The 16337-nt window shown below is 39.8% G+C and overlaps 1 pseudogene; it reads right to left on the bottom strand.

The window, feature by feature from the left end:
* Positions 1–2826: 2826 nt before the first annotated feature.
* Positions 2827–5617, bottom strand: LOC119804206 (annotated as a pseudogene).
* Positions 5618–16337: the final 10720 nt, after the last annotated feature.

Genomic DNA, 16337 nt, shown 5'->3' with positions numbered 1-16337 from the left:
TCTGAATTGGCAAGTGAGCACAAAAATAAATGCTCTCTCCAATGTGGTTGGGCACCTTTGATACACTGAGAGCTTGAAGAGAGCAAAATGACAGAAGAAGGTTGGATCTGAGCACGCTGCATTCAAATATTACTGCTGAGCTGAAATATTAATATTCTTTTTTCCTCAGTGATCTTACACTGGCCTCTGAACTACAGCTACACAATTTCTATCCTTCATACTGTGCCACTGGCTTTCCAGAATTCTCTGAGTTTCAGAGAAGAAACTTCTTGAGAAACTTCTCAATTTCTGTAACTATATGAGTAAATAACCCAATATCTTACTATAAGCCTCTCCTTGTCATAGTCATGAACCACTCTACTATTTCTGTTCCTCTGGAAAAGTTTGGTTAAACTAAGTTACAGATACCTACAAGTAGGAAGAAGCTCTCTTTATCTAAAGTTAGGGGATGAAAGGGAAAATTGTGAGATTATATTAAATGAACATACTTTAAAATTACCAATTTTAGATGAAACATAACTTTTATATAATAAACCATGAAGTCTATGAAAGATTAGTCAAACTCTTCTTCACAGGTATTATTTATGTTCATCATAGGAGATTATTAAGAAATTGACATAATTATACATATTGATTATGAAAATATTTTAGAGAAAATTATTTTATTCAATTTTTTGTTGGTGGGATGGACAGCTTAAAACCTAGAAAATAGATATATCTTGGTGTCTGAAATAATTTCTTCAAAGAGTAGTAGGTGGGACATTTTAGGAAATGTAGGCATTTGTGCCAAAGTCTGATTTTAGATATTTTCTCTCAAATGTTACATAGATGGAGGATATAAATACACTCAGAATGGTGAGATAACATGTTCTTCAGAGCTCTTTAATGTCAGAAATTGTAAATGTTACCATATCACTTACTGGTGAAGAAAATATTATAGTCATATAAAATATATTGCTTGCTACAGAAAAATATAAGGACAGATGGACTAAAAGTAATATTTGATACAGAATTTTGATGTATACTTTGATTCTGTTTGTGGCCCAACAAATCACTCTAAAGATGAGTGGTATAAAAATAATATTACTTTAATATTTTTGCTGTCTCCTGAGCTTAATTGCTTTATCAGTATCATTTTTAGACATCTTTATGCTATTATAGTCACTTGGTGGCTGGAGACATCCAAGAGTCTGGCTGCTTTTGAGTACTTGGGATGTTGGACTTCACTGTTGTGTCCAGTTGCCAGTTCTCTTTCTTTTTGTAATTCAGGAGAATATAAGGATACATTTCTTTTAATTCATTTCCAAAGTAAAAATGAGGAAGGAGTCTCCTCTAATCCTAATTTATTTAGCACGAAATCGGTTTTCTCTGAGACTGAGCTCCTTCTCAGAATATAATTTTATAACTTTTTTCAATTTTCTCTCTCAACCTGTTATAGATATAAAATGTTATCTCTCAATCACTCATTTTATATTATTCTATTTCACTTTCATGTCATTATAAGTACCAAAGCTTTTTTTGTGCATTGTTATATGAGGTTCCACATTATTTTAAACAAATCGTTGCTACTTTTTCACTGCCTTAACTGTCACAAGTCCAGGTCTTATATTGGTTATATTCAAGGGCATTGAGAGCAACAATGAAGACTTCATTCACAGACATTTTAGACAAAAAATTTCCATGGGTTTCTCACATTTCTGAATAGTGTATGGACAACGATTCTAAGTGTCTCTATTCTAGATTATATTTTCAAAGACGTACATTTTGACCATCTTGGGAGATAGATTAATTTTTATTTATGTAACAAAGAGCAAATCTGGATATCAAGGAAATTACCAAATGAAATTCTCCTTAAGATCATATAGAAAAATTATTCTTATTTTTTTACTTTTTAGATAAACCACAAAACATTTATTTTTGTGGGTTTTGCTTATAAATCAAGACACGGCGGTAGATATAATCACAAAAGACAAGAAAACAGACAAGTCGGTTGCCTGTATGGGTGGCCTTTGCCTGTCTTCACCATGGAGCAGAAGTGAATTTACCTGTGGAAATGGCTATGGAAATGTGGGCTCAACAAAGGAATGCAAACAGCAACAACCAAATGGTTGACAGTGCCGGCTCTGCCATTCACTCATTCCTCTGAGGTCCTTCTGTCCTGAACAGACTTCTGAAACCTGCTTGTTGAGCTCACAGACTTTCGTAATTCCTGGAACTGCTCATCATGCAGTTGGATTCTGTTGCTCTTTTTCCTTTCTTCTCTGCTCTTACAGGTCCTGAGGCTTGGGCTTGCACATGCTCAGCAAGTGCTCCACTGAGCTATCCCCACCCCTGGTTTTTTTTTTTTTTTTTTTTTTTGAGACAGTCCCACTATGTAGCCCAGGCTGGACTAAAAACTTGTGATCCTCATGCCTCTGCCTTCCAAGAGCTGCTACCACAAATTTTAAGCACCCATAACTCCTACAGTGTCAAAAGTCATCCTAATACATTATAAAATGTATCTCTCACAAATTCATTTTTCAAAGTCCTGATAACGCAACACCTGACGACTGAATCCACAATGATAATGTTACATCTAGAATAACTTTAAAACAATTCCCGAGTGCCACCAGCAGGGAGGCATTCTGACATTCCCAGTACCAACTCCTAGAACAGACAGGTACGGAAGCATGAGAGTTCAAACAGGGGCCAGTACATGGGTTACCAATAGCTAATGACGCATTTGACTGGAGGTACGCGGGGTTAACTGACCCACTATACCTTATGCTCTCCTTCTAAAGGCAAACACAAAAACGACAATCATTTTAGAAATCTTTTAGGCATTTTTCAATGGTTCTCCGAGTTATTCATAGGAAGCTCTGGTTTATTTGTATAGAGTTTGATGTATGTGTCCACCATTAAATCCAGATCGTGTTTTATATCAAAATTTATGTTAAGCAAAGCCAAATACTTGACCTCTAGTCTGTCAAAGTGTTCCGCAGATACGCCTTTAGACACTTCCGTCCATTTTCATAATGTTCATTCTCAACTTTCATCACAGGGAGAATACACAGGACCTTCAGCAAGGCATACACATTGGGGAAAAACTTGATGTCAGGAAGATGGAGGGCTTCGTAGATGGTGGACGGGAGATCGATGTCTTTCCCTCTGTGCTTCTACTAACAGTGCAGCTCGGCTGAGAGCGTGTCAGGGTTGGGGAAGTCACTTCTGTACAAGTTGGCATGGTGCTTCTCTGATGTGTTGAACTTAAGCTGCCCCATCACCGAGGGTACCAGAGACAGGCATTTCAGAGCTTTGAGGTACTGCTCAGAAAATGTATCTTTCAGCTCCTGAATAATGTGCTCCACAGTGGGAACACTGAGGGTGTCTTTATAGTAACTCCCCAAGGTCAGCTGAAATTCCAGGTTACCTTGCTGAGCCCTCTGGAATTTCTCTGGGAGTTTCATTTGAACGTCAAGTTTGGTTGCTAAGTTTGTGGCTTCCTCAACCAAAACTCGTGATAAACTTCGATGTTCTCCATCACACTCGTTAAGTGAATGCAGTATTGCAGTCAGGCTGCTGGCCACAAAGAAGACATCCAAGGTTTGTCCCTGGAGTTTCTTCCCAAAAGCTCTCATAAAAGATAGCACATTCTTTTTTTTTTAAGTCAATAAAAAGTCTTTATTACTCAGACAGTAACTACACTGGGTGTTTAGGATCCCTTTGTACCAATGAGCCTTTCTCTGCATGAGCTTTTAAGCACAAAACCCATATTCTGGGTTGACATACATCATTTTACAAGAAGAGTTAGAAATGTAACTATAGAAGTCAAAAAGGAAGGTTAGTACATATTAGAGACTTTCCCAGAACTATGGACTTTGATAAAGTAGCCCTTTGTTTTTGTTTTGGCAGGTGGTGCTGTCTACATTCTGAGTTTTACAGCCTGAATGGTGCTTCTGTTGCAAGGAACTGCTTGTTTGTCCTGGTTGCCCAGAACCTAAATAATCACACAGAAACTGTGTTAATTAAATCACTGCTTGACCCATTAGCTCTACCTTCTTACTGGCTAACTCCTACATCTTAGTTTAATCCACCTTCATTAATCTGTGCATTACCACGTGGGAGTGGCTTACTGGCTAAAGTTCCAGCATCCATCTCTGGCAGTGGTTCCATCAAGATAGCACATTCTTAAGAACAACAATGGTAACGATGAAATCAAAGTCTGCCACTGTGCCACAGAGGCAAATGCTCGCCCCGCTATGCAGTTATTCCACCTGATATTCGTGTCGCTGTTTATGCCATCTAAACATAGAACAAGTGCTTTCAAGAGATCCACCAAGACCTCAAAGGCATTGTGCCTGCCTGTCCACTGGGAATGGCAGATTTCCTTCAGTTATTTCCCTCGCTCTTCGCTGTTCTGGAAAAGAACAGAGATCACACTGTCAAGTTCTAAGAGCAGCTGTGGTGGCCAGTGGAAAAAAGAACAGACTTCCTTGATCGTCCCTAAAGCCACGGACACCCCCGACCACAGGGACAGACTTTGCCAGCCAGGCATTTAAGGCACAGGAAGAGCAGAGGGTGTAGACGGCCTGGGGGTATTTTCTAAAAGTCTCGAGGCAACAACTTTTATCTTGGAAGAAAACCCACTGGACACAATGTAGGCCTGACCACAGCAATACTCCATATTCAACCCCCAACTTCTCAGTTATCGTAGTGTGAAATTTCACAGCCAAAACCTCTGCATCGGCTTCGTACAGCAGGAAGCCCACAAACTCCTCTCTCAGGTTGTGAGCTTCATTGACAAACCTCACCAGCACAGGCAGGTGCTCCTCTCCTCCTATGTCCACCACATCGTCCGTGATGATAGAGAAGAAGTGTGAGTCCCTCACTTCCCTGAGTGTCTCCTCCCGGATGCAGCTCTCGCAGATCTCCAGCATCTGTCTCTGCTGAGCTTTAGAGGAGAATAGCGTGTTCACCGCTGTGGTCTCAAATGGCTTCCGCAGGACCTCTTCTCCAGAATTGATCCAGCACTCCAGCAAGGACTGAAAGTTGTCTGGAGCGAAGAGGCCTTCTGGGACCTCATCAGCCTTGTGCCCATCTAAGGGTATGTTCTGCTTCCCCATGAGAATCAGGATCTCAAATAGCGACTTAAGGTACTCTTTGTTCTCCTTCTCTTTGAGGGTGAGAGGCAACACGTTTCCATCCTGCTGGCTCCCTGCTTCGGCACTGGGGTTTTGAGCAGTGTTGTTAGTTTCCTGTTCTTGTTCACAAGTTTCCTCAATTTTTTTTCTGTTTCAGTGTTCTGATTTCATCTTCACTCAACTCTTTTATTCGTTTTCTGTGTCTGCTATGTGGATTATTCAAATGACTGGTGAGATCAAATATTGTTGGTATTGCATTATCTCGAAGAAGTGTGCGATAAGGACTAGTTCGACAGATCATAGAGGTCTCAAAGTGTTTGGCACATAGTCGATAATGCTTATTTAGCTGATAGGGGGGTTTTGTCTTCTAATTCTGCTCTCCTACAATTTTCAACCCACTTCTGGCATCTGGCCTTGTCCCACGGGAACCTGAAGAAGGCCAGGTCAGACTGCGTGTTCTTCCGCGTGCAGTTCGGGGCGGCGCAGAAGTTAAGCATGGTTGTCTGGCCAAGGGCCGGTCCAGCCCTCCCCTCCCTGCATCTTCAGGGCAGCAGCACTGCCGCCCCGCGGGGCCGGGGAGGGGCGCGGGCTAGAAAAATTATTCTATCTTGACTCAAACAGCATTTTTTTCTTGCTGAAATACAGAAACATTTTTATTTTTTTTTTATTTATTTTTTTAATATTTATTTATTTATTATGTATACAATATTCTCTCTGCATGTATGCCTGAAGGCCAGAAGAGGGCGCCAGACCCCATTACAGATGGTTGTGAGCCACCATGTGGTTGCTGGGAATTGAACTCAAGACCTTTGGAAGAGCAGTCAAAGCTCTTAACCGCTGAGCCATCTCTCCAGCCCCCAGAAACATTTTTAAAAATGAGCTTTAATTGATTCAATATTGGTATTGCCAAAATAATGAAAAAAGACAAACAAAAACACTCCACAAACCTATGGCAATTTAAAGTGCTATAAATTCTTAACTAGGCATGGTGTAACAAACCTTTAATCCTAGCACTCAGGAGGCAAAGGCAAACAGATCTCTGTAAATTTGAAGCTAACCTGGTCTACACAGCAAGTTCCAAGACAGTCAGGGATAAAGACCCCATATAAAGAAAAAAAAAGTATTATGAATTTTTTACATATGATGATTCATTAACTCTTTATACTACAAGAAGAGGTAAGTATAAGGTAAGGAAACTAAGGCACAGCAGAATGTTTAAGGTAGTTGTCAAAGATAACAGATTACCTGGTGGAGACAGTATTCAAATTTAGGCTTTTTGACTTCAGACACCATAACCTGCCATATTAGCTGTATGTATCATAGTCCCTTTCCACTTCCCAAACTTCATATATACTCCTGCTCACTCTCCCTTAAAACTATGGCCTCTTCTTTTCACTAATTGTTATTGTATGCATTTGCATATACTTATATATTCTTATGTATTCTTTTTTTCTTTTTTTTTCTTTTTTTTTTCTCATTTTTTTATTCAAGATTTCCATCTCCTCCCCCTTCCCTCCCCTCCCGTCCACCCATACCCCCACTCCACCCCTCTCCAAAGACAAAGAGCCATCAGGGTTCCCTTCACTATGTTAAGTCCAAGGTCTTCCCAGCTCCCCCTAAGTCCAGGAAGGTGAGCAACCAAACTGGCAAGGCTCACAGTGAGCCCGTCCATGCTGTAGAGTTCATGTTCATTGCCATTGTCCTTGGTTTCTCAGTCCTCCTCCACCGTCAGCCACATTCAGGGAGTCCGGTTTGGTCCCCTGTTCCATGAGTCCCATTCCGACTGGACTTGGTGGTCTCCCGTTAGATCTGTCCCACCGTCTCAATGGGTAAAAGCACTCCTCGCGGTCCTGGCTTTGTTGCTCATGATCTCCCTCCTTTTGCTCCTCATCAGGACCTTGAGAGCTCAGTCTGGTGCTCCTATGTGGGGCTCTGTCATTTTCTCCATCCAATGCCAGGTGAAGGTTCTATGGTGTTATGCAAGATATTCATGAGTATGACAATAGGATCTGGACATTTCTGGCACCCTATCCTCAGCTGCCCTAGGAACTAGCTGGGGTCGTCTTCCTGGACACCTGGGAACCCCTCTAGAGTCAAGTCTCTGCCAACCCTAGAATGGCTCCCTTAACTAAGATATATAATTCCTTGTTCCCATATCCACCCTTCCTATACCCCAACCATCCTATTCCCCCAAGCTCTTCCCATCCTCCACGTCACCCTTTTCTCTCCCCATCCCCCAAACCCCCCATCCCACCCCACACCCAAGTTCCCATTTTTTGTCCGGAAAACTTGTCTACTTCCAATAACCAGGAGGATAACTATATGTTTTTCTTTGGGTTCACCTTCTTATATAGCTTCTCTAGGATTTTTTTTGCGAATTATAGGCTCGATGTCCTTTATTTATGGCTAGAAACCAGTTATGAGTGAGTACATCCCATGTTCGTCTTTTTGGACCTGGGTTACCTCGCTCAGGATGGTGTTTTCAATTTCCATCCATTTGCATGCAAAATTCAAGATGTCATTGTTTTTTACCACCGAGCAGTAATCTAATATGTATATATTCCACACTTTCTTCATCCATTCTTCCACTGAAGGGCATCTAGGTTGTTTCCAGGTTCTGGCTATTACAAATAATGCTGCTATAAACATAGTTGAACAAATGCTTTCGTAATATGATTGGGCATCTCTTGGGTAAATTCCCAATAGTGGGATTGCTGGGTCCTGGGGTAGGTTGATCCCAAATTTCCTGAGAAACCTCCACACTGCTTTCCAAAGCAGTTGCACAAGTTTGCATTCCCACCAGCAATGGATGAGTGTACCCCTTACTCCACATCCTCTCCAGCAAAGGCTATCATTGGTGTTTTTGATTTTAGCCATTCTGAGAGGTGTAAGATGGTATCTCAGCGTTGTTTTGATTTGCATTTCCCTGATTGCTAGGGAGGTTGAGCATGCCCTTAAGTGTCTTTTGGCAATTCAGACTTCTTCTGTTGAGAATTCTCTGTTCAGTTCAGTGCCCCATTTTTTTAATTGGGTTCATTAGCATTTTAAAGTCTAGTCTCTTGAGTTCCTTACATATTTTGGAGATCAGGCCTTTGTCTGTTGCGGGGTTGGTGAAGATCTTTTCCCAGTCAGTAGGCTGCCTTTTTGTCTTAGTGACAGAAGCTGCTCAGCTTCAGGAAGTCCCATTTATTCAATGTTGCCCTTAATGTCTGTGCTGCTGGGGTTATACGTAGGAAGCAGTCTCCTGTGCCCAGATGTTGTAGAGTACTTCCCACTTTCTCCTCTAACAGGTTCAGTGTGTTCAGATTGATATTGAGGTCTTTAATCCATTTGGACTTGAGTTTGTGCATTGTGATAGGTACGGATCTACTTTCATTCTTCTACAGGTTGACATCCAGTTATGCCAGCACCATTTGTTGAAGATGCTTTCTTTCTTCCATTGTGTGCTTTTAGCTCCTTTATCAAAAATCAGGTGTTCATAGATTTGTGGGTTAAGATCTGGGTCTTCTATTCGATTTCATTGGTCGACTTCTCTATTTTTATGCCAATACCAAGCTGTTTTCAATACTGTAGCTCTGTAATAGAGTTTGAAGTCAGGGATGGTAATGCCTCCAGAAGTTCCTTTATTGTATAAGATTGTTTTGGCTATCCTGGGTTTCTTGTTCTTCCATATAAAGTTGATTATTGTCCTCTCAAGATCTGTGAAGAATTTTGATGGGATCTTTAAGGGGATTGCATTAAATCTATAGATTGCCTTTGGTAGTATTCCCATTTTTACTATGTTGATCCTCCCAATCCAAGAGCAAGGGAGATCCTTCCATTTTCTGGTGTCCTCTTCAATTTCTTTCTTCAAAGACTTAAAGTTCTTGTCAAATACGTCTTTCACTTCCTTGGTTAGAGTTACCCCAAGATATTTTATGCTATTTGTGGCTATTGTGAAAGGTGATGCTTCTCTGATTTCTTTCTCTGCTTCCTTATCCTTTGTATATAGGAGGAAGACTGATTTTTTGGAGTTGATCTTGTATCCTGCCACGCTACTAAAGGAGTTTATCAGCTGTAGGAGTTCTTTGGTGGAGTTTTTCGGGTCGCTTATGTACACTATCATATCATCAGCAAATAATGAAAGTTTAACTTCTTCCTTTCCAATTTGAATCCCCTTGATCCCCTTGTTTTGTCTTATTGCTATTGCTAGAACTTCAAGTACTATATTGAAGAGATAAGGAGAGAGTGGACAGACTTGTCGCGTTCCTGAATTTAGTGGGATGGCCTTGAGTTTCTCTCCATTTAATTTGATGTTAGCTGTGGGCTTGCTGTAAATAGCCTTTATCATATTTAGGAATGACCCCTGTATCTCTAATCTCTCCAAGACCTTTATCATAAAGGGGTGCTGGATTTTGTCAAATGCTTTTTCTGCATCTAATGAGATGATCATATGGTTTTTATCCTTCAGTTTATTTATATGATGGATTACATTGATAGATTTTCGTATGTTGAACCAGCCCTGCATCTCTGGGATGAAGCCTACTTGATCATAGTGGATAATTTTTCTAATGTGTTCTTGGATTTTGTTTGCCAGTATTTTATTGAGAATTTTTGCATCGATGTTCATAAGTGACATTGGCCTGTAGTTCTCTTTCTTGGTTGAGTCTTTGTGTGGTTTAGGTATCAGGGTAACTGCAGCTTCATAGAAGGAATTTGGCAATGACTGTTCTGTTTCTATATTATGAAATACCTTAAGGAGTATAGGTATTAGGTCTTCTTGGAAGTTCTGGTAGAATTCTGCATTGAACCCATCAGGTCCTGGGCTCTTTTTGGTAGGGAGGTTTCTGATAACAGTTTCTAATTCTTTGTGACTAACAGGACGATTTAGAGCATTTACCTGGTCCTGGTTTAAATTTGGTATATGGTACTTATCTAAAAAAGTGTCCATTTCTTTTACATTTTCCAATTTTTTTGGCATACAGGCTTTTGTAGTAAGATCTAATGATTCTCTGAATTTCCTCTGTGTCTGTGGTTATGTCCCCTTTTTCATTTCTGATCTTATTAATTTGTGTGTTCTCTCTCTGCTGTTTGATTAGTTTGGCTAGGGGTTTGTCAATCTTGTTGATTTTCTCCAAGAACCAGCTTTTTGTTTCATTGATTCTTTGGATTGTTTTCTGTGTTTCTATTTTGTTGATTTCTGCCCTCAGTTTGATAATTTCCAGTCTTCTACTCCTCCTAGGTGAGTCTGCTTCTTTCTTTTCTAAAGTTTTCAGGTGTGCTGTTAAGTCTCCAATGTGTGCTTTCTCCGTTTTTTTAAGTGGGCACTTAGTGCTATGAATTTTCCTCTTAGCACTGCTTTCATAGTGTCCCATAAGTTTGAGTATGTTGTGTCTTTATTTTCGTTAAATTCAAGGAAGACTTTAATTTCTTTCTTTATTTCTTCCTTGACCCAGGTGTGGTTCAGTAGTTGACTGTTCAGTTTCCTTGAGTTTGTAGGCTTTCTGGGGGTAGCATTGTTGTTGAATTTTAATTTTAATCCATGGTGATCCTATAAGATGCAAGTGGTTACTAATACGTTTTTGTAACTGTGGAAGTTTGCTTTGTTACCAAGTATGTGGTCAATTTTCGAAAAGGTTCCATGAGCCGCAGAGAAGAAGGTATATTCTTTCCTGTTTGGGTGGAATGTTCTATAGATGTCTGTTAAGTCCATATGGTTCATTACCTCTATTAAGTCTCTTAATTCTCTGTTAGGTTTCTGTCGAATTGACCTGTCCATTGGTGAAAGAGGAGTGTTGAAGTCTCCCACTATCAATGTGTTTGGTTTGATGGCTGCCTTGAGTTCTAGTAATGTTTCTTTTATATAAGTGGGTGCTTTTGTATTAGGGGCATAGATATTCAGGATTGAGACTTCATTCTGATAGATTTTTCCTGTTATGAGTATAAAGTATCCCTTTCCATCTCTTCTGATTGATTTTAGTTTGAAGTCAACTTTGTTAGAAATTAGTATGGCTACACCCGCTTGTTTCTTAGGTCCATTTGCTTGATAGACCTTTTCCCAACCCTTTACTCTGAGTAGATGTCTGTCTTTGTGGTTGAGGTGTGTTTCTTGTAAACAGCAGAATGTTGGATCCTGTTTTTGTATCCAATCTCTTAGCCTGTGCCTTTTTATAGGTGAATTGAGTCCATTGATATTAAGTGATATTAATGACCAGTGGATGTTAACTCTGGTTGTCATTTTTTATTTGGTAGTAGAGATTGTGTCTTTCCTTTCTTTGAGATGTGCTGGTGAAGGGTCACTAGATGTCTGAGTTATTTTGGGCAATGCTGGACTCCTTTGTTTGTGAATTTCCTTCTATTACTTTCTGTAAGGCTGGATTTGTGGCTATGTATTGTTTAAATTTGTTTTTATCCTGGAATATTTTGTTTTCTCCATTTATAGTGAATGAAAGCTTGGCTGGGTATAGTAATCTGGGCTTGCATCCATGGTCTCTTAGTTTCTGCAAAACATCTATCCAGGACCTTCTGGCTTTCATGGTTTCCATAGAGAAGTCAGGTGTTAGTCTGATAGGTTTTCTTTTATATGTTACTAGACCTTTTTCCTTTGCAGCTCTTAATATTCTTTCTTTATTCTGTATGTTTTCTGTTTTGATTATAATATGGCGGGGGGATTTTTTTTTTGATCCAGTCTATTTGGTATTCTGTAAGCTTCTTGAACCTTAATAGGAATATCTTTCTTTAGGTTTGGGAAGTTTTCTTCTATAATTTTATTAAATATATTTTCTGGACCATTGAGCTATAATTCTCCTTCTTCTACGCCTATTATTCTTAGGTTTGGTCTTTTTATTGTGTCACAGATTTCCTGAATGTTTTGTGATAAAAATTTGTTGGATTTGCTGTTTTCTTTGATCAGTGTCTTTATTTTCTCTGTGATATCTTCAGAATCTGAGATTCTTTCTATCTCTTGTATTCTGTTGGTTATGCGTGTTTCTGTAGTCTCTGTTCGTTTACACAGATTTTCTACATCCAGCTGGCCTTCGGTTTGTGTTTTCTTCCTTGCTTCCTTTTCAGTTTTCAAGTTTTGCACTGTTTCCATTATCTGTTTGATTGTTTTTCCTTGGTTTCCGAGGATATCGTTTACGGATTTACTCAATTCTTCAAATTTTTTGTTATTCTTCTCGTCTATTTCTTTAAGGGAGTTTTTCACCTCCTGTTTAAGGGACTCTATTACTTTCATAAAGTCAATATTTTTCTACTTCTTCTTGATTAGTGTGTTCAAGTCCTCCTGTTATAAGTCGCTGGGTTCTGGTGCTTTCATGTTGTTTTTCAAATTGTTGGAGGAATTCTTGCATTGGCACCTGCCCATTTCTTCCTCTGAATAATCCCCTTTGGGTGTTCTTTTAGAAGTTCAATTCACCCCCAATGAATTCAATTCACTCACCCCAATGAATGATGGATCTTCTGGTAGACAGTCAGGTCTCCTTGCTGGCCAAGCAGCTGGCTGACAAAGGGCCTACCTCGCTGCAGGCAGACTATTGAAACAGGGGACCTCCCACAGGCCTGGGTGCACTCAATTCCTGGTCCAGGTGCCCAAACAGGCTGAGCTGTGGGATTTTGTGTATCCGAAGATGGGAGGATGAAGTGGGGAGGGAGGGTTCTGGGTGCAATCTGGGAAGGGACAGGAAGAGAGAGGCAGTATTCAGGGAGAATAACCCCTGCAGGAAGAGCAGAAAGTGTGTGGGGGTGTTGGGGGATGTCCGTGGTCCCTCTCCGGGCGGCTGCTGCAGTTCAGGCACTCACTCACCCCAATGAATGATGGATCTTCTGGTAGACAGTCAGGTCTCCTTGCTGGCCAAGCAGCTGGCTGACAAAGGGCCTATCTCTCTGCCGGCAGGCTATTGCAACCCAGCCAATTATTTTTATAGCCTCTTCTGAATTTCTGTTAATTAAGAATCAGTCTGCTGAATAGAAAAACAAATACTCGTGCTGTGTGATAGATAAATCTCATATTATTATATAACAATCTTCATCTCAATTTCCTCTTCTACTAGTTACCTGCTACTTCCTTGAAGATTTGTAAGGTATTTCATGCTTTGAAATGCTAGCTTTAATTTTAGTTTCTATCTTTACAACAAAGCATTAGCTTGGTCTGGATATATTAAGGAAGGAATAGAAATTAGAATGATGCCCCAGATGGGTTATTGAGAGTTTTAAAATAGAAGACAGTGTGGAACAATAGACTTAAGGCTTAAGTAGCAGATAAAGGAGCTGAACTAGAGGCCACGATAATGAAGACTAATAATATGGAGGAATAAGCATGATAAAAATACATATGTACATGTGAAAAAACTATTATACATTGTAATTAATATGGGCAAATAAAATAAAGCAAAAGAAGCTGGAAAGATGACTCAGTAGGCAAAGGCACTTGTTATTAAGCCTGATGACCCGAGTTTGATCCCTAGAACCCATGTAAAAGGGCATATACAGAGGCTTATGTCTGCAATTCCAGTATTCAATAGAAGAGACACAAATGAGAATAAGCCAGAACCTCACAAATGCAGCTCAACAGCAGAAACAAAATAGACCCTGCCTCAGAATCAAGGTAGAAAAGACAAGAACCAACTCTCAAAATATTCTCTGAGCTTCACAGGTACACTGTGGCACTTTGGTTACTCCCAGAAAATTAATAAATTTAAACAAACAATTTTTTGTAAGATGATTAAAATAGATCTTTATTGTAGTTGGATGTTTCTTTTTTAACTCTTTGTTCTTTGGGGGCCTGCGACCCCACTCCCAAATAAATGCACATGGAGATCTATTATAAGCCCAGCCTTACATTGGCTTATTTCTAGCCAGTTTTTCTTCATTTAAAATATCCTGTTCATCTTTTGCCTCTGGGCTTTTATATTTCTGTTTTCTATATACTTTTCTTTACTTCTTATTCCATTCTGGCTGTGTAGCTGAGTGGCTTGCCCCTGAAGTCGTCCTCTCCTTTTCCTTTCCTTTTTTGTATTCAAATGTTCTATTTTATTTTATTTTAGTTTTATAAATAATACCATTCAAAATTTCCACCTCCTCCCCTCCTCTCATTTCCCTCCCACTCCCCCACTTACCCTCCCCGCTCCCCCTCCAGTCCTAAGAGAGGGCAGGGTATCCTACCCTGTGGTAAGTTCAAGGCCCTCCCTCCTCCATCCAGGCCTATAAAGGTATGCATCCAAACAGACTAGGATCCAAAAAAGCCAGTACATGCAGTAGAATCAAATCCCAATGCCATTATCATTGGCTTCTCAGTCATTCCCCCATAAAAGCACAGGTATGAAAATAGGAGATAGTATGAATTCAATGGTATTCACATTCTCTGGTTTACTTTACTTTTGAGTGAAAAGAGAAGGGATTCTCTTACTGGTTTTTATATTAAGATATGTGAAGAAATTTAATAATTCATAATTTCAGTTTGTTGTACTAAAGTAACATTGCCAAGCAGCTGAGGTGAAGGGATAATGTGAAGCTTGCTTAAATATAATATGTCAAATGATTACCTAATACGTGGTAAATAATCCAACCACCCATGCTCTGATAATAAATGTTAATCTCTACTTTACCTAGGACACCCCATTGCCATGAATTCTGAGTCCAGTGAAATCCTCAGAGTTCTTCATATGCAGAAAGAAGCATTTGTTAACTCGAGAAGCTGAGCTTTCAGTGCTGCCCATCTGCTTAGTATTCATTGGGAGGTCTTATTTATCCTCAAAACCTAGGTGGAGAATCAAAGACAAGTTTCTCTGTTTCTTCCATCATTTTTGACTCGATGGTTGCCATGCTATAAACAGAAATAGAAAAACAGTAAGTATGGTAGAGTATGCCATGCTGACAATGCTTATTTTTCTATTATTTTTTTCTGCTACTTCTGATATTCTTGGGTTCTGTGGCGACATTTCACCTTTGGAGAATCTGTGATGAATGACCAGTGTAAAACATTTAAAAATAGTTTTCTGGAGGAATACCTGATTCAGTGCTGTGGAGTTCCATCTGGATGGGTGAGTATGTGATTCCTGGGGCGACCTGCTTTGGAAAGAGAGCACAGCCCCCCTCCCCCAGCTCCTGGTGCAGGGGTGTCTTTGCTACTCATACCTCTGCCTCTCCCAAGCCCTCCCTAGTGTATTCAAGTGTCCTGCTCCTGTACTAAGGCCATCAACCCAAAGGGGTGAAAGGATGCCCTCCAGGCAGGTCTGAGGTTTCCGGCAAGGGAGTGTGGGCTCCTTCAAATTGTGCTGCAAGACCACCAAGTCCAGTTGGAATGGGACTGATGGAACAGGGGACCAAACCGGACTCTCTGAATGTGGCTGACGGTGGAGGAGGACTGAGAAACCAAGGACAACGGCAATGAGCATGAACTCTACAGCATGGACAGGCTCACTGTGAGCCTTGTCAGTTTGGTTGCTCACCTTCCTGGACTTAGGGGGAGCTGGGAGGACCTCGAACTTAACATAGTGAAGGGAACCCTGATGGCTCTTTGTCTTGGAGAGGGGTGGAGAGGGGGTATGGGTGGAAGGGAGGGGAGGGAAAGGGGAGGAGGAGGGAAGGAGATGGAAATCTTTAATAAAAAAAGAGGAAAAAAAAAAAAAAAAAACAAAAAAAAAAAAAAAACCAAACAAAAACAAAACAAAACAAAACAAAAAAAAAAAAACAAAAAAAAGAACATAGGTCCCCATGTTGCTGCTTCATGAATACTCTAGTTTAATTAAAATTCCATTTATCTCCTTATTTCTTCATTCTCATAATTTCTTTAGCTACTTGAACTATTGTTTTCCTCTGTCTACTTCTCTTTCTCATCATCCCTCATTAAACACATATTCAGTTCTAATGGCCTGTCTCTGGTTACCTAGCTTCCAAATATACTCCAGAATAAATGCACAAAATATTTGAGAATATGTCATATATTACCACTAGTATGATTTAAAATATTGTAATACAATAAATTTTGCCTGTTTCACTTTTGTTAATATTTTGTTTACACAACCATTAAATTAGGGAGTATATAGTGTTATTTAATTTGTAGACATATATTCTCCTGGTAATGGCTGACATTGAGGCCTGAATCATTTCTGTGAAGATAGAAGCAAACTTTTATTTAGTTAAGAGCATTGTGCAATTATTTAGTTACATATTTTCTTAGAAATCTCTTCATTTCTGTGTTTTACATTCTAGGGAATCTACTAAAGCATTCATTCACAA

The sequence above is a fragment of the Arvicola amphibius genome, chromosome X, assembly GCF_903992535.2.
Source record: "Arvicola amphibius chromosome X, mArvAmp1.2, whole genome shotgun sequence".
Lineage (NCBI taxonomy): Eukaryota > Metazoa > Chordata > Mammalia > Rodentia > Cricetidae > Arvicola > Arvicola amphibius.
Note: the sequence above shows the minus strand (reverse complement) of the source record. Positions and strands in the feature narration are given on the sequence as shown.